Here is a 15,787-nt window from a genome sequence, read left to right as displayed (position 1 = left end):
GTGGAGTAAATACAACTAAATACAGTACTCCATTCAGAGAAAATGAGTTAGAAATCAAAGGCAATTACAACTGCCGCACTGACCATGCGGTCTATGTTCTCACGTGCACCTGTGGGCTTAGGTATGTGGGAAGTACCAAGCTCCAGGTGCACTTGAGGATATTGCAACATCTTCGGGCAATCATCAATAGCGATCTGGCTTATCCGGTCGCACGTCATTTCAAAGAAGCCCATATTAAGGACATTAATAGCCTATCTTACATTGTCATTGATTCTGTTCCAGCTCCGCAGAGAGGTGGCAATAGAGAAAGAGCATTAAGACAGCGGGAAACCAAATATATTCTAGAACTTGATAGTAAATTCCCAAATGGTCTTAATAATACAGAGGACATGCACACTTTTTTTTATAGATTTTGAGTTAACAGGTTTGCTGCAATAATGGTCCGATGTATATATCTAGGAGGTGGTATATACAATAAGAAATACCTATCCCCACAGGCTTGTGGGGTCTAAGATCACCTTCCTATTAAGAATTTAACCGCTGCTAAGAATAAGAATAACACCATGACATTTGTCCAATTTGCCTCAATTTTAAATAGATTTTTAACTTATCATTTATTGGTACACTTTTTTCACATACTTTTTATAGTGACAGTCTGAACTTGGTAGTTTCTTTGGTAACTTTGGATTCAGAGGTTTCTTTGCACTAGGCACTTTAAATTTATTGATAACACGAAGTATTAAGGCTGCTATATATAATCATATATTTTCTATACACAGTTACAGTACCTGACATATTGACTAAATCTATCTGTGGATATTTTTGCATTTAGGCAGTAATTTGCACATATTTTTGCGTAATTGCATTAATATAAACCAGCATCCAGGGTAGGTGGTGGTCTCCAGGACATAAATAAGCCCTAGGAGGGGGCACCATGCACCCTTCCTTATTTGTTTAAGTACACATGTCCACTCGGGCAATATTAAAAACAAGCACGGGAGACAGCGCATGTATTTTCTTTTTTTTATTCACATCGATATTTGCGAATATTTAGCAAAAATCACAGTGAATCCAAAACAAATGCTTTTTTACCCCCGCATCAGAGCTAGAGGGTTAGGATTTTCCTACCCTGCCCTCTTCTCTTTTTTCAGCATTTGTTTTTGGGGCTCAGCTGAAGCTGAGTCCCAAGATAGCTGCTAACACTTCATGGCTGACTTGTTGGCAGTCAATTAAAGCTCATTAAATCTCTGAACGAGGTTGTCTTTAAACGTGAAGTCTTCGTGATATACAAATTTGGATTTCCCTTAATTTCCCGTAAACTACTGAGCAAATTTACACTGGATAACTGAAAGTGCGATCTGCATACTTTTCTGCCAAATTTAATTTCATATAGCGGTCAGGCAATAGTTGTGCTTAATGTCCCTTTGGGAATTAACATGGGAAACTTACTTTTTTTTTACCCCCATCTTTTTCTTCACCCACTTCACTAATCACCCAGAAACTTTCCATGGACAACTAGAATCACCTGCACACTTTTTTTTTGTTTAAATCTGTTTTTATTAATTTTTGAAGATTACATCATCATGAAAGATAACATGTATCACATAAAGTTGACCATACAGTGAACCATCCATCAACATCAAGGGGATATTACGGTTGAATAGCGATATATGGCAGATATACATTTTGATGTTGTTGCCGGCTCAGCTACAAGCTGAATCTCGCCAGGCAGTGCATGTTCAACAAGGATAACAGCCATCATACATTATTGATGTGGTTCCATTAGTGTTTTGTGCAGAGTCTTTGCGAATCATACAGTTCGGGCAAATGCACAGACGTTATAAGTAAAAACAAACAACAAAAGCTCAAAACTAGCAACAGCAGCATGTACCGACTTCCAGGTGTGTGCTCTTCACCTGCCTCCCCCTCTTTTTCGCGGCCTACTCCCCTTCCCCATCCCCACTGGTCATCATCCCCACCCACCGCCCATGCCGTAGCGCACCTTAGGTGTCATTTGGTGTGCGTGTACTTACATGGCATTGCAGATGTTTGCTGTCGGGCTACCCTTTTGGGGTGCCTCCCCCACTCCCTGGTCGCCCCTCAGGGTCATCTCCCTCAATGCGCATCCGGGCCGGATGTAGTCCCTCCCATTGCGCTGCCAATGGTGTCTTCCGTAGTCCCAACGTTTCCTCCCGAAGGATGGCGATTGCTTCTGCTTTGGCCCATGCTACGAGTGAGTACCACCTGCCCATATGTGTGGTGGGTCTCACGTCTTCCATTTCTTGGTTAGGAGCCGCGTAGCTGCCACCAAACCTAGGTCTTGGAAGCAAGTGGAGACTTTCGTGGTCAGAGACCTGCGGAAGTGGTGTAATAAGTAAACAGGCCATTCAAAGGGTATGTTGCGGCCCGTGTAGGTGTGTAACGCTTCGCCAACAGTTTGCCAATAGATGTGTAGCTTGTGACAGCCCCATAGCATGTGTAGTAGTCCAACCCCCACATCCGCACATCGAGTGCGCATCGCATCTGTGCGGTGAAAATAGCTGTTTATCTTTTTGGGTGTGAGGTATGCTCTGTGGACTATAAATAGCTGCATTTGTCGGAATCTCATGTTCCTAGGAAGTCGTGTTGGACTCTAACTGCAGTTCCCGGTCTGCTTCCCATTCACGGCGCAGTGGGTATAGAGTTATCGCTGCGTGTGTTACGACAGGATGCTGGAAACCATCGGATCAAGTGTCTACCACGTCCATAACATGGAGGTACTGTATGGTAAGGTTTTGGCTCGGTTCCTCTTGCATGTCTCCCCATCTAGAAGTTAGTGTCACAATCAGTGAGCGGTGTCTTAGAAATTGTCCCGGCGGCAGCCCCACTTTGTCGACCAGAGACTCATATGGTATGAGCGTGCCATCCTGGTGCAAGTCTCCCAGTGTCTGTATGTCAGCTTCGTGCCAGTCTGTGAGTTCAAGAGATGTAAGCAGCCCAGGCCCGCTGGGGGAGCCCTCTAGTGGTATGGCCGTTGCTTAGGGGACTAGTGTTTTAGTGAGGTACAGGCAGCAACAATAGCACCTGTAAGCCACCGCCAGGAGGAGAGGTGTAGGCATTGGGGCTTTAGAGGCTGAGTGGAAAAGTTTGGTGATATAATCCAGAGAGAGGGTAGGGGCTAAGGTTGCAGTGTCTTCACGACCCCTATCGGCAAGCCAGCGGGCTATCCACTGCAATTGTGCAGCCAAATAGTAGTGTTCGAAACAAGGAGCAGCTAGGCCCCCATGATCGGTGGGCAAGTATAACTTTGCTAGCGCTATCCTGTGACGTGCATTGCCCCAGAGGCAGTCCCTGAGCAGCTTAGTAAGTGCGGCGAAGAAGGATGCCGGGACATAAATAGGCAGATTAGCAAAGTAGTAGCGGAGTCGAGAAAGGATCACCATCTTGGATAGCACCACCCTGCCAGTGACTGTCAGTGGGAGCATTTTCCAAAAGTTCACTTGTGATTTGATGGCTGTCACTGCTCATCCCAGATTACCGTCACAGAGGTCTGTCGGTTGGCGATATGTCTGAATACCGAGATAGCGAAAAGTATCCGCTTTCCCCTGCACCCTCGTACCCTCTAAAATATAGCCCAGATCCTGGGTGTCTCCCCCAAATGCGTAAAGGAAGGACTTGTTGCCATTCACTCGAAGGCCTAAAAGAGCAGCTAAGTCGCGCAGTCTGTACTCCAATTGGGTCGGTATGTTTCCCACATCTATCACCTGCACACTTTTCAGTGATGTCACTGACCATGTCATGAGTGATGTAATATGTGACATCATCAGCAGTGCATTGCAGGCGCGCAAGTTATAGTGAGTCCAACTAACTATAACGTGGGAATTTCAATGGTTTTATGTCAGTAAAATTTCCAGCTAACTATAACTGGTGTCAAACCTATGGTTTTTTCAGTGAATTTAATAGGTTTTTTAAATGCTAATTCCTAACTATAACTGGTGTGAAACCTATGGTTTTTTCAGTGACTTTCATAGGTTTTGTAAATGCTAATTCCTAACTATATATAGGGCCTCAAACCTATGTTTTTTTCAGTGAATTTCAAAGGTTTTTTAATAGCAAATTTCTATAGCTATGAAATATAATATTTTTATAATGAATCCTATATTGTATATTTATGTAATACTATTTTTTTATGTATATTGTTCATGTTTATTTTTTGTATTTTTTTTTTTGCCTTGGAGCGCTCCCGGTGCGCGTACCGGTGAGCGCACCGGTAAGCGCAGTCTTGCGGTGCGCCCCGGTGCGCGTACCGGTGAGCGTCCCGTTAGCGCTATTGGCGCGAACGAAAACATCATCGTGACGTATCGCGTAGCCGCGTGATGCGTCTTATGACGCACGGCGTAAAAGCACCCGGAAGCGCCCGAGCGCATACGATCGTGCTACGTTCGCACCCCCGGGCGCACCCCGGGGCGCGTAGCGTAAGCGCGTCGGGTCATGTGACCTGAAAATAACACTTTTCATTGGTTCAGAACAGTTTTTTTCCCCAAATGATGAAAGCCCCCACCTTTTTTCCTCATTCTCACTTTGTACTTTGACTGAGGAATACCTGTTTCTAGGAAGTGAGAAATGGCTACAGTAGCAGCAGCAGCAGGAGCATCTCACCACCACCACCACCACCACCACCACAAGGACCACCACAACATCACAGTGGTGGTGAAGAAGAAGAGGAGGAGGAGGAAGAGGAGGAGGAGGAGAGGCAGTTCCTGCCTGAAGATAATACCACCTATAAACCGAAGGAGAACTTTGTGTGGGAGTTTTTTAAAATCCCAAGGGGACTAAAGAAAGGAAATGCTCCAAAAGTGACATGTCTCATCTGTGGCACTGTACTTTCCAGGGGGAACCCTGCAAAATAATATTCATTTGGCAACCACACAATGCTTCGCCATATGCAACGCAAGCACCCAAACAACTTTGCTGCGGCAGAGGTCAGAGAACTGACAAGAAACCCTCCCCAATCTTCTCCCAGCACCTCCCAAAGAAAACAACCCACTCCATCGGGTCCAGAGACAAGGGAGATGGTCCCAAATATCCAAACCCAGTTTGGAGATTATAAAATAGTTTGTACATTTTGCGGGACTACAATTTGCTATGGAGAGCAAAGTATTAAACTGATCAACCGTGCTGGAGACAACCACAAATGCAAAAAGAATCCTTAATTTTTTCCTGATTTTTTTGCTCCAGTTGAGCCGTTTACAATTCCCTGTTTTTTGTTTGTCCCCATAAAAATTACAAAAAAATATAAAATTGTTCATAAAAGCCAAAAAAAGTAAAAAATGTTCAAAAAAACAATAAAAAAATATAAAATAAAAAGAATTAAAAAAACAGTTCTTTTTAGAACTACCTCCAATTTATAAAAAAATGCTACATTTTTCAGAAACTCTGTCATTCTTTTTTCCTCCAGGGTACGCTCCCCGGTACGCTCCCCGGTGCGCGTACCGGGCGCTCCCCCCGCGAAAATCGGAAAAAAAAATTAATTCTTTTGCCCCGCGGGGCCCTTTTATGGCCCCCACATCAAACCTAAGGGGTCAGGGGAGGTCTACCCTGCCCCCTTTTGGTCATTTCCCCCTTTGTTTTTGCCACCTCTTGTGTCTCGATCCTACCGAGACACAAGATGGCGGCCACTCCGGACTGTTTAGAATGTTGACAGACACCTGAGAGCCAATCAGCTTTCCGCTCGCGAACTCGCGTAGCGCGCTGTAGCGCGCCCCGTTGCGCGTACCGGGGCGCGCATATAGATATATATATTTTTTTAACCTAAATTACTCAAAATCCCCTGAAGCACATGTCTTGAGACATAGCAAAGGCACATCGGGCTACCAGTACCTACAATTTTGCCAAGTTTGGTGGAAATCCATTCAGCCGTTCGGGCTAAAAGTGAGTCCAACCGCCCTATGGAAATTAACATGGGGAAAACACGTTTTGGGACCCCCTTTTATCTCGGCCCCCGCTTGACGAATCCCCCCCAAACTTTCAGGGGATGAGCGGAGCGGAGCTGGCCATTTTCTTGGAGAAATTCAGCAAATTCCGTCCATCAACACCAAAGTTATTCCAAATAGAATGTTGCGGATTTCCTATGGAAAACGATCCTAACTATAACTACCTACTGGCGACCGCCAGTAGGTAATATATATATATATATATATATATGAAGGCTCCTCGTTCGAAAGAACGCACCACACTCACGGAGGTTGTCAGGTCAGTGCTTTATTCACAGCGGCATGCACAATGGCTTCAGGCACAGGAGAGAGTCTCTGATGGATTCAGAGACCAAAGTTCGTCTTGTTTGTCATCCGACGCGTTTCAAAGGTCTTTGCCTTCTTCTTCAGGGAAAAGACGAGCAGTGCTTCGAATGAAGCAAGTCCATTTTATATGACACGCCTATTATCGGGCTGGGCTTTATGCCGCAATGTCTCATGGAAGTTGTAGTCCCGCAATTATTTGCATATGGTGTCTCCCGTTATTGCCCTCAGCCGCTGTCTTCAGGCACTCACAGGGCACCTCCTCGCCAACCACGAGGCATCCTGTTGACCGGAGTAAGGTGCGGACTATTCACACATTCTTAACAACCTGGATGGCTGTCGTTTCACGGCTCCGTATCAGGGTTTCTCAATGGCGGTGCTCGGCGTATGCAGTGCTGCTGCTAGGCTCCAGGGTCCACCAAAGCGCCTTATGCACTCTTTGAGGCGGGTGCGGTGAAACGGCGGTGGGTCTGTTAAAATATGAAGGCTCCTCGTTCGAAAGAACGCACCACACTCACGGAGGTTGTCAGGTCAGTGCTTTATTCACAGCGGCATGCACAATGGCTTCAGGCACAGGAGAGAGTCTCTGATGGATTCAGAGACCAAAGTTCGTCTTGTTTGTCATCCGACGCGTTTCAAAGGTCTTTGCCTTCTTCTTCAGGGAAAAGACGAGCAGTGCTTCGAATGAAGCAAGTCCATTTTATATGACACGCCTATTATCGGGCTGGGCTTTATGCCGCAATGTCTCATGGAAGTTGTAGTCCCGCAATTATTTGCATATGGTGTCTCCCGTTATTGCCCTCAGCCGCTGTCTTCAGGCACTCACAGGGCACCTCCTCGCCAACCACGAGGCATCCTGTTGACCGGAGTAAGGTGCGGACTATTCACACATTCTTAACAACCTGGATGGCTGTCGTTTCACGGCTCCGTATCAGGGTTTCTCAATGGCGGTGCTCGGCGTATGCAGTGCTGCTGCTAGGCTCCAGGGTCCACCAAAGCGCCTTATGCACTCTTTGAGGCGGGTGCGGTGAAACGGCGGTGGGTCTGTTAAAATATGAAGGCTCCTCGTTCGAAAGAACGCACCACACTCACGGAGGTTGTCAGGTCAGTGCTTTATTCACAGCGGCATGCACAATGGCTTCAGGCACAGGAGAGAGTCTCTGATGGATTCAGAGACCAAAGTTCGTCTTGTTTGTCATCCGACGCGTTTCAAAGGTCTTTGCCTTCTTCTTCAGGGAAAAGACGAGCAGTGCTTCGAATGAAGCAAGTCCATTTTATATGACACGCCTATTATCGGGCTGGGCTTTATGCCGCAATGTCTCATGGAAGTTGTAGTCCCGCAATTATTTGCATATGGTGTCTCCCGTTATTGCCCTCAGCCGCTGTCTTCAGGCACTCACAGGGCACCTCCTCGCCAACCACGAGGCATCCTGTTGACCCGAGTAAGGTGCGGACTATTCACACATTCTTAACAACCTGGATGGCTGTCGTTTCACGGCTCCGTATCAGGGTTTCTCAATGGCGGTGCTCGGCGTATGCAGTGCTGCTGCTAGGCTCCAGGGTCCACCAAAGCGCCTTATGCACTCTTTGAGGCGGGTGCGGTGAAACGGCGGTGGGTCTGTTAAAATATGAAGGCTCCTCGTTCGAAAGAACGCACCACACTCACGGAGGTTGTCAGGTCAGTGCTTTATTCACAGCGGCATGCACAATGGCTTCAGGCACAGGAGAGAGTCTCTGATGGATTCAGAGACCAAAGTTCGTCTTGTTTGTCATCCGATGCGTTTCAAAGGTCTTTGCCTTCTTCTTCAGGGAAAAGACGAGCAGTGCTTCGAATGAAGCAAGTCCATTTTATATGACACGCCTATTATCGGGCTGGGCTTTATGCCGCAATGTCTCATGGAAGTTGTAGTCCCGCAATTATTTGCATATGGTGTCTCCCGTTATTGCCCTCAGCCGCTGTCTTCAGGCACTCACAGGGCACCTCCTCGCCAACCACGAGGCATCCTGTTGACCGGAGTAAGGTGCGGACTATTCACACATTCTTAACAACCTGGATGGCTGTCGTTTCACGGCTCCGTATCAGGGTTTCTCAATGGCGGTGCTCGGCGTATGCAGTGCTGCTGCTAGGCTCCAGGGTCCACCAAAGCGCCTTATGCACTCTTTGAGGCGGGTGCGGTGAAACGGCGGTGGGTCCGTTAAAATATGAAGGCTCCTCGTTCGAAAGAACGCACCACACTCACGGAGGTTGTCAGGTCAGTGCTTTATTCACAGCGGCATGCACAATGGCTTCAGGCACAGGAGAGAGTCTCTGATGGATTCAGAGACCAAAGTTCGTCTTGTTTGTCATCCGACGCGTTTCAAAGGTCTTTGCCTTCTTCTTCAGGGAAAAGACGAGCAGTGCTTCGAATATATATATATATATATATATATATATATATATATATATATATATATATATATATATATATATATATATATATATATATTCCTCCAATCCCGCTTGTTTCAAAGACAGGTCTGACACATGCTCAGGTTTCACGAAGAAATTTATTTCAACCGGTGCACAATTTCAGGCTTTGCGATGTCCACAATGTCAGCGTCCGGCAGACGCGTTTCGGCGTGTGCCTCATCAGTGCCGGTTAGGTAGCTGCTTGTGCCAAGGTGAGTTTCTCGCGCAGCTGCAGTTTAAAATACTGTCCCAGTGATTTCATTGGCTGGTGTTCCTTCTCTCAAACAGCGGGCTTGGAAAGTTCCTTTGGTTGTAAACGCCGCTGTTTTTCCTGCCAAGGGACCACGGACATAGTGCACCACTCCCGCAGTAGCGAACCAATGAACAAACAAACAGTCGGATTTAAGGTACAGTGACCAAAATCTTGCACGCGATAATGCCCCTGCTGCTTTTCCTTGGTTCTCACTTGCGGGAAACACAGGTTGACTTCAATCACTCTTCGGGAAAACCTTTAAGCAAACGCTATGTTCGCTCCCTCTCCCCAATGCCTACGAGACACTCCAGGTTGGGGGGGGCGCCGCATTGTGCCTTCTAGGCACTTGTAGCCAAAGGTTGTTTGTCGGTTGTTATGCGGAGCTCCAGAACGAGGGGCGTGCCAGATGCGGTAGAGCCGACCTCCACCGTAACATACTCCTCCAATCCCGCTTGTTTCAAAGACAGGTCTGACACATGCTCAGGTTTCACGAAGAAATTTATTTCAACCGGTGCACAATTTCAGGCTTTGCGATGTCCACAATGTCAGCGTCCGGCAGACGCGTTTCGGCGTGTGCCTCATCAGTGCCGGTTAGGTAGCTGCTTGTGCCAAGGTGAGTTTCTCGCGCAGCTGCAGTTTAAAATACTCTCCCAGTGATTTCATTGGCTGGTGTTCCTTCTCTCAAACAGCGGGCTTGGAAAGTTCCTTTGGTTGTAAACGCCGCTGTTTTTCCTGCCAAGGGACCACGGACATAGTGCACCACTCCCGCAGTAGCAAACCAATGAACAAACAAACAGTCGGATTTAAGGTACAGTGACCAAAATCTTGCACGCGATAATGCCCCTGCTGCTTTTCCTTGGTTCTCACTTGCGGGAAACACAGGTTGACTTCAATCACTCTTCGGGAAAACCTTTAAGCAAACGCTATGTTCGCTCCCTCTCCCCAATGCCTACGAGACACTCCAGGTTGGGGGGGCGCCGCATTGTGCCTTCTAGGCACTTGTAGCCAAAGGTTGTTTGTCGGTTGTTATGCGGAGCTCCAGAACGAGGGGCGTGCCAGATGCGGTAGAGCCGACCTCCACCGTAACATACTCCTCCAATCCCGCTTGTTTCAAAGACAGGTCTAACACATGCTCAGGTTTCACGAAGAAATTTATTTCAACCGGTGCACAATTTCAGGCTTTGCGATGTCCACAATGTCAGCGTCCGGCAGACGCGTTTCGGCGTGTGCCTCATCAGTGCCGGTTAGGTAGCTGCTTGTGCCAAGGTGAGTTTCTCGCGCAGCTGCAGTTTAAAATACTCTCCCAGTGATTTCATTGGCTGGTGTTCCTTCTCTCAAACAGCGGGCTTGGAAAGTTCCTTTGGTTGTAAACGCCGCTGTTTTTCCTGCCAAGGGACCACGGACATAGTGCACCACTCCCGCAGTAGCGAACCAATGAACAAACAAACAGTCGGATTTAAGGTACAGTGACCAAAATCTTGCACGCGATAATGCCCCTGCTGCTTTTCCTTGGTTCTCACTTGCGGGAAACACAGGTTGACTTCAATCACTCTTCGGGAAAACCTTTAAGCAAACGCTATGTTCGCTCCCTCTCCCCAATGCATACGAGACACTCCAGGTTGGGGGGGCGCCGCATTGTGCCTTCTAGGCACTTGTAGCCAAAGGTTGTTTGTCGGTTGTTATGCGGAGCTCCAGAACGAGGGGCGTGCCAGATGCGGTAGAGCCGACCTCCACCGTAACATACTCCTCCAATCCCGCTTGTTTCAAAGACAGGTCTGACACATGCTCAGGTTTCACGAAGAAATTTATTTCAACCGGTGCACAATTTCAGGCTTTGCGATGTCCATAATGTCAGCGTCCGGCAGACGCGTTTCGGCGTGTGCCTCATCAGTGCCGGTTAGGTAGCTGCTTGTGCCAAGGTGAGTTTCTCGCGCAGCTGCAGTTTAAAATACTGTCCCAGTGATTTCATTGGCTGGTGTTCCTTCTCTCAAACAGCGGGCTTGGAAAGTTCCTTTGGTTGTAAACGCCGCTGTTTTTCCTGCCAAGGGACCACGGACATAGTGCACCACTCCCGCAGTAGCGAACCAATGAACAAACAAACAGTCGGATTTAAGGTACAGTGACCAAAATCTTGCACGCGATAATGCCCCTGCCGCTTTTCCTTGGTTCTCACTTGCGGGATACACAGGTTGACTTCAATCACTCTTCGGGAAAACCTTTAAGCAAACGCTATGTTCGCTCCCTCTCCCCAATGCCTACGAGACACTCCAGGTTGGGGGGGCGCCGCATTGTGCCTTCTAGGCACTTGTAGCCAAAGGTTGTTTGTCGGTTGTTATGCGGAGCTCCAGAACGAGGGGCGTGCCAGATGCGGTAGAGCCGACCTCCACCGTAACATACTCCTCCAATCCCGCTTGTTTCAAAGACAGGTCTGACACATGCTCAGGTTTCACGAAGAAATTTATTTCAACCGGTGCACAATTTCAGGCTTTGCGATGTCCACAATGTCAGCGTCCGGCAGACGCGTTTCGGCGTGTGCCTCATCAGTGCCGGTTAGGTAGCTGCTTGTGCCAAGGTGAGTTTCTCGCGCAGCTGCAGTTTAAAATACTGTCCCAGTGATTTCATTGGCTGGTGTTCCTTCTCTCAAACAGCGGGCTTGGAAAGTTCCTTTGGTTGTAAACGCCGCTGTTTTTCCTGCCAAGGGACCACGGACATAGTGCACCACTCCCGCAGTAGCGAACCAATGAACAAACAAACAGTCGGATTTAAGGTACAGTGACCAAAATCTTGCACGCGATAATGCCCCTGCTGCTTTTCCTTGGTTCTCACTTGCGGGAAACACAGGTTGACTTCAATCACTCTTCGGGAAAACCTTTAAGCAAACGCTATGTTCGCTCCCTCTCCCCAATGCCTACGAGACACTCCAGGTTGGGGGGGGGCGCCGCATTGTGCCTTCTAGGCACTTGTAGCCAAAGGTTGTTTGTCGGTTGTTATGCGGAGCTCCAGAACGAGGGGCGTGACAGATGCGGTAGAGCCGACCTCCACCGTAACATACTCCTCCAATCCCGCTTGTTTCAAAGACAGGTCTGACAGAAGCTCAGGTTTCACGAAGAAATTTATTTCAACCGGTGCACAATTTCAGGCTTTGCGATGTCCACAATGTCAGCGTCCGGCAGACACGTTTCGGCGTGTGCCTCATCAGTGCCGGTTAGGTAGCTGCTTGTGCCAAGGTGAGTTTCTCGCGCAGCTGCAGTTTAAAATACTGTCCCAGTGATTTCATTGGCTGGTGTTCCTTCTCTCAAACAGCGGGCTTGGAAAGTTCCTTTGGTTGTAAACGCCGCTGTTTTTCCTGCCAAGGGACCACGGACATAGTGCACCACTCCCGCAGTAGCGAACCAATGAACAAACAAACAGTCGGATTTAAGGTACAGTGACCAAAATCTTGCACGCGATAATGCCCCTGCTGCTTTTCCTTGGTTCTCACTTGCGGGAAACACAGGTTGACTTCAATCACTCTTCGGGAAAACCTTTAAGCAAACGCTATGTTCGCTCCCTCTCCCCAATGCCTACGAGACACTCCAGGTTGGGGGGGCGCCGCATTGTGCCTTCTAGGCACTTGTAGCCAAAGGTTGTTTGTCGGTTGTTATGCGGAGCTCCAGAACGAGGGGCGTGCCAGATGCGGTAGAGCCGACCTCCACCGTAACATACTCCTCCAATCCCGCTTGTTTCAAAGACAGGTCTGACACATGCTCAGGTTTCACGAAGAAATTTATTTCAACCGGTGCACAATTTCAGGCTTTGCGATGTCCACAATGTCAGCGTCCGGCAGACGCGTTTCGGCGTGTGCCTCATCAGTGCCGGTTAGGTAGCTGCTTGTGCCAAGGTGAGTTTCTCGCGCAGCTGCAGTTTAAAATACTGTCCCAGTGATTTCATTGGCTGGTGTTCCTTCTCTCAAACAGCGGGCTTGGAAAGTTCCTTTGGTTGTAAACGCCGCTGTTTTTCCTGCCAAGGGACCACGGACATAGTGCACCACTCCCGCAGTAGCGAACCAATGAACAAACAAACAGTCGGATTTAAGGTACAGTGACCAAAATCTTGCACGCGATAATGCCCCTGCTGCTTTTCCTTGGTTCTCACTTGCGGGAAACACAGGTTGACTTGAATCACTCTTCGGGAAAACCTTTAAGCAAACGCTATGTTCGCTCCCTCTCCCCAATGCATACGAGACACTCCAGGTTGGGGGGGCGCCGCATTGTGCCTTCTAGGCACTTGTAGCCAAAGGTTGTTTGTCGGTTGTTATGCGGAGCTCCAGAACGAGGGGCGTGCCAGATGCGGTAGAGCCGACCTCCACCGTAACATACTCCTCCAATCCCGCTTGTTTCAAAGACAGGTCTGACACATGCTCAGGTTTCACGAAGAAATTTATTTCAACCGGTGCACAATTTCAGGCTTTGCGATGTCCACAATGTCAGCGTCCGGCAGACGCGTTTCGGCGTGTGCCTCATCAGTGCCGGTTAGGTAGCTGCTTGTGCCAAGGTGAGTTTCTCGCGCAGCTGCAGTTTAAAATACTGTCCCAGTGATTTCATTGGCTGGTGTTCCTTCTCTCAAACAGCGGGCTTGGAAAGTTCCTTTGGTTGTAAACGCCGCTGTTTTTCCTGCCAAGGGACCACGGACATAGTGCACCACTCCCGCAGTAGCGAACCAATGAACAAACAAACAGTCGGATTTAAGGTACAGTGACCAAAATCTTGCACGCGATAATGCCCCTGCTGCTTTTCCTTGGTTCTCACTTGCGGGAAACACAGGTTGACTTCAATCACTCTTCGGGAAAACCTTTAAGCAAACGCTATGTTCGCTCCCTCTCCCCAATGCCTACGAGACACTCCAGGTTGGGGGGGCGCCGCATTGTGCCTTCTAGGCACTTGTAGCCAAAGGTTGTTTGTCGGTTGTTATGCGGGGCTCCAGAACGAGGGGCGTGCCAGATGCGGTAGAGCCGACCTCCACCGTAACATACTCCTCCAATCCCGCTTGTTTCAAAGACAGGTCTGACACATGCTCAGGTTTCACGAAGAAATTTATTTCAACCGGTGCACAATTTCAGGCTTTGCGATGTCCACAATGTCAGCGTCCGGCAGACGCGTTTCGGCGTGTGCCTCATCAGTGCCGGTTAGGTAGCTGCTTGTGCCAAGGTGAGTTTCTCGCGCAGCTGCAGTTTAAAATACTGTCCCAGTGATTTCATTGGCTGGTGTTCCTTCTCTCAAACAGCGGGCTTGGAAAGTTCCTTTGGTTGTAAACGCCGCTGTTTTTCCTGCCAAGGGACCACGGACATAGTGCACCACTCCCGCAGTAGCGAACCAATGAACAAACAAACAGTCGGATTTAAGGTACAGTGACCAAAATCTTGCACGCGATAATGCCCCTGCTGCTTTTCCTTGGTTCTCACTTGCGGGAAACACAGGTTGACTTCAATCACTCTTCGGGAAAACCTTTAAGCAAACGCTATGTTCGCTCCCTCTCCCCAATGCCTACGAGACACTCCAGGTTGGGGGGGCGCCGCATTGTGCAGTTTGTATGTGTTTTGAAGACAGCGTATGTGCAGGACTGTATGGGTGGATGAGTGTGTGTATGTGTGTGTTAGTGAGTGAATGACTGTCTCACTAGTGTCCTTATCAGTAACTACATATGTTTTAATCTAGTATATGTGAGTATTGATGTATATAAGTGAGTATATGTGAGAGTGAGAGATTATAAGAATTTCTGTTTAAATAAGTATGTGTTTCTATAAGTGATTGTTTAAGAGAGTAAGTATGTGTAAGTTTCCTTAGAAGTAAGGTGGTAGTGTGTGTATAGCTGTATATGCAAATAAATGGATGTTCAATAGTTTATTTGCATGTGTGAGTATGTGTGTGAGTAACTTTTGGATGACTGTCGGTGTGTAACAGGATGTATAGGTGTATCACTACATATGATGAGTGAGTATATGTATGAGTGACTATATAGAACTGTTGGTGAATGAGTGGATGTGTATATAGATGGTGGAATTACTGAATTGGTTGTTGTAACTGGTATGGGTATCTCAATTTTTTTGAAAATTTTAGTTTCTATTTTTGAATATGTGTTTCAAGGGTTACATTACACTGAAAGGAGGTCTGTCACTCTGTCACAAGGATGGTGTCATCAGTGATGTCATGAGTGATGTCACTGACCATGTCATGAGTGATGTAATATGTGACATCATCAGCAGTGCATTGCAGACGCGCAAGTTATAGTGAGTCCAACTAACTATAACGTGGGAATTTCAATGGTTTTATGTCAGTAAAATTTCCAGCTAACTATAACTGGTGTCAAACCTATGGTTTTTTCAGTGAATTTAATAGGTTTTTTAAATCCTAATTCCTAACTATAACTGGTGTGAAACCTATGTTTTTTTCAGTGACTTTCATAGGTTTTGTAAATGCTAATTCCTAACTATATATAGGGCCTCAAACCTATGTTTTTTTCAGTGAATTTCAAAGGTTTTTTAATAGCAAATTTCTATAGCTATGAAATATAATATTTTTTATAATGAATCCTATATTGTATATTTATGTAATACTATTTTTTTATGTATATTGTTCATGTTTATTTTTTGTATTTTTTTTTTGCCTTGGAGCGCTCCCGGTGCGCGTACCGGTGAGCGCACCGGTAAGCGCAGTCTTACGGTGCGCCCCGGTGCGCGTACCGGTGAGCGTCCCGTTAGCGCTATTGCCGCGAACGAAAACATCATCGTGACGTATCGCGTAGCCGCGTGATGCGTCTTATGACGCACGGCGT

Source organism: Lissotriton helveticus, chromosome 6 (genome assembly GCF_964261635.1).
Source record: "Lissotriton helveticus chromosome 6, aLisHel1.1, whole genome shotgun sequence".
Taxonomy (NCBI): domain Eukaryota; kingdom Metazoa; phylum Chordata; class Amphibia; order Caudata; family Salamandridae; genus Lissotriton; species Lissotriton helveticus.
The sequence above is the reverse complement of the archived record's forward strand: the minus strand, read 5'-3'. Positions refer to the sequence as shown.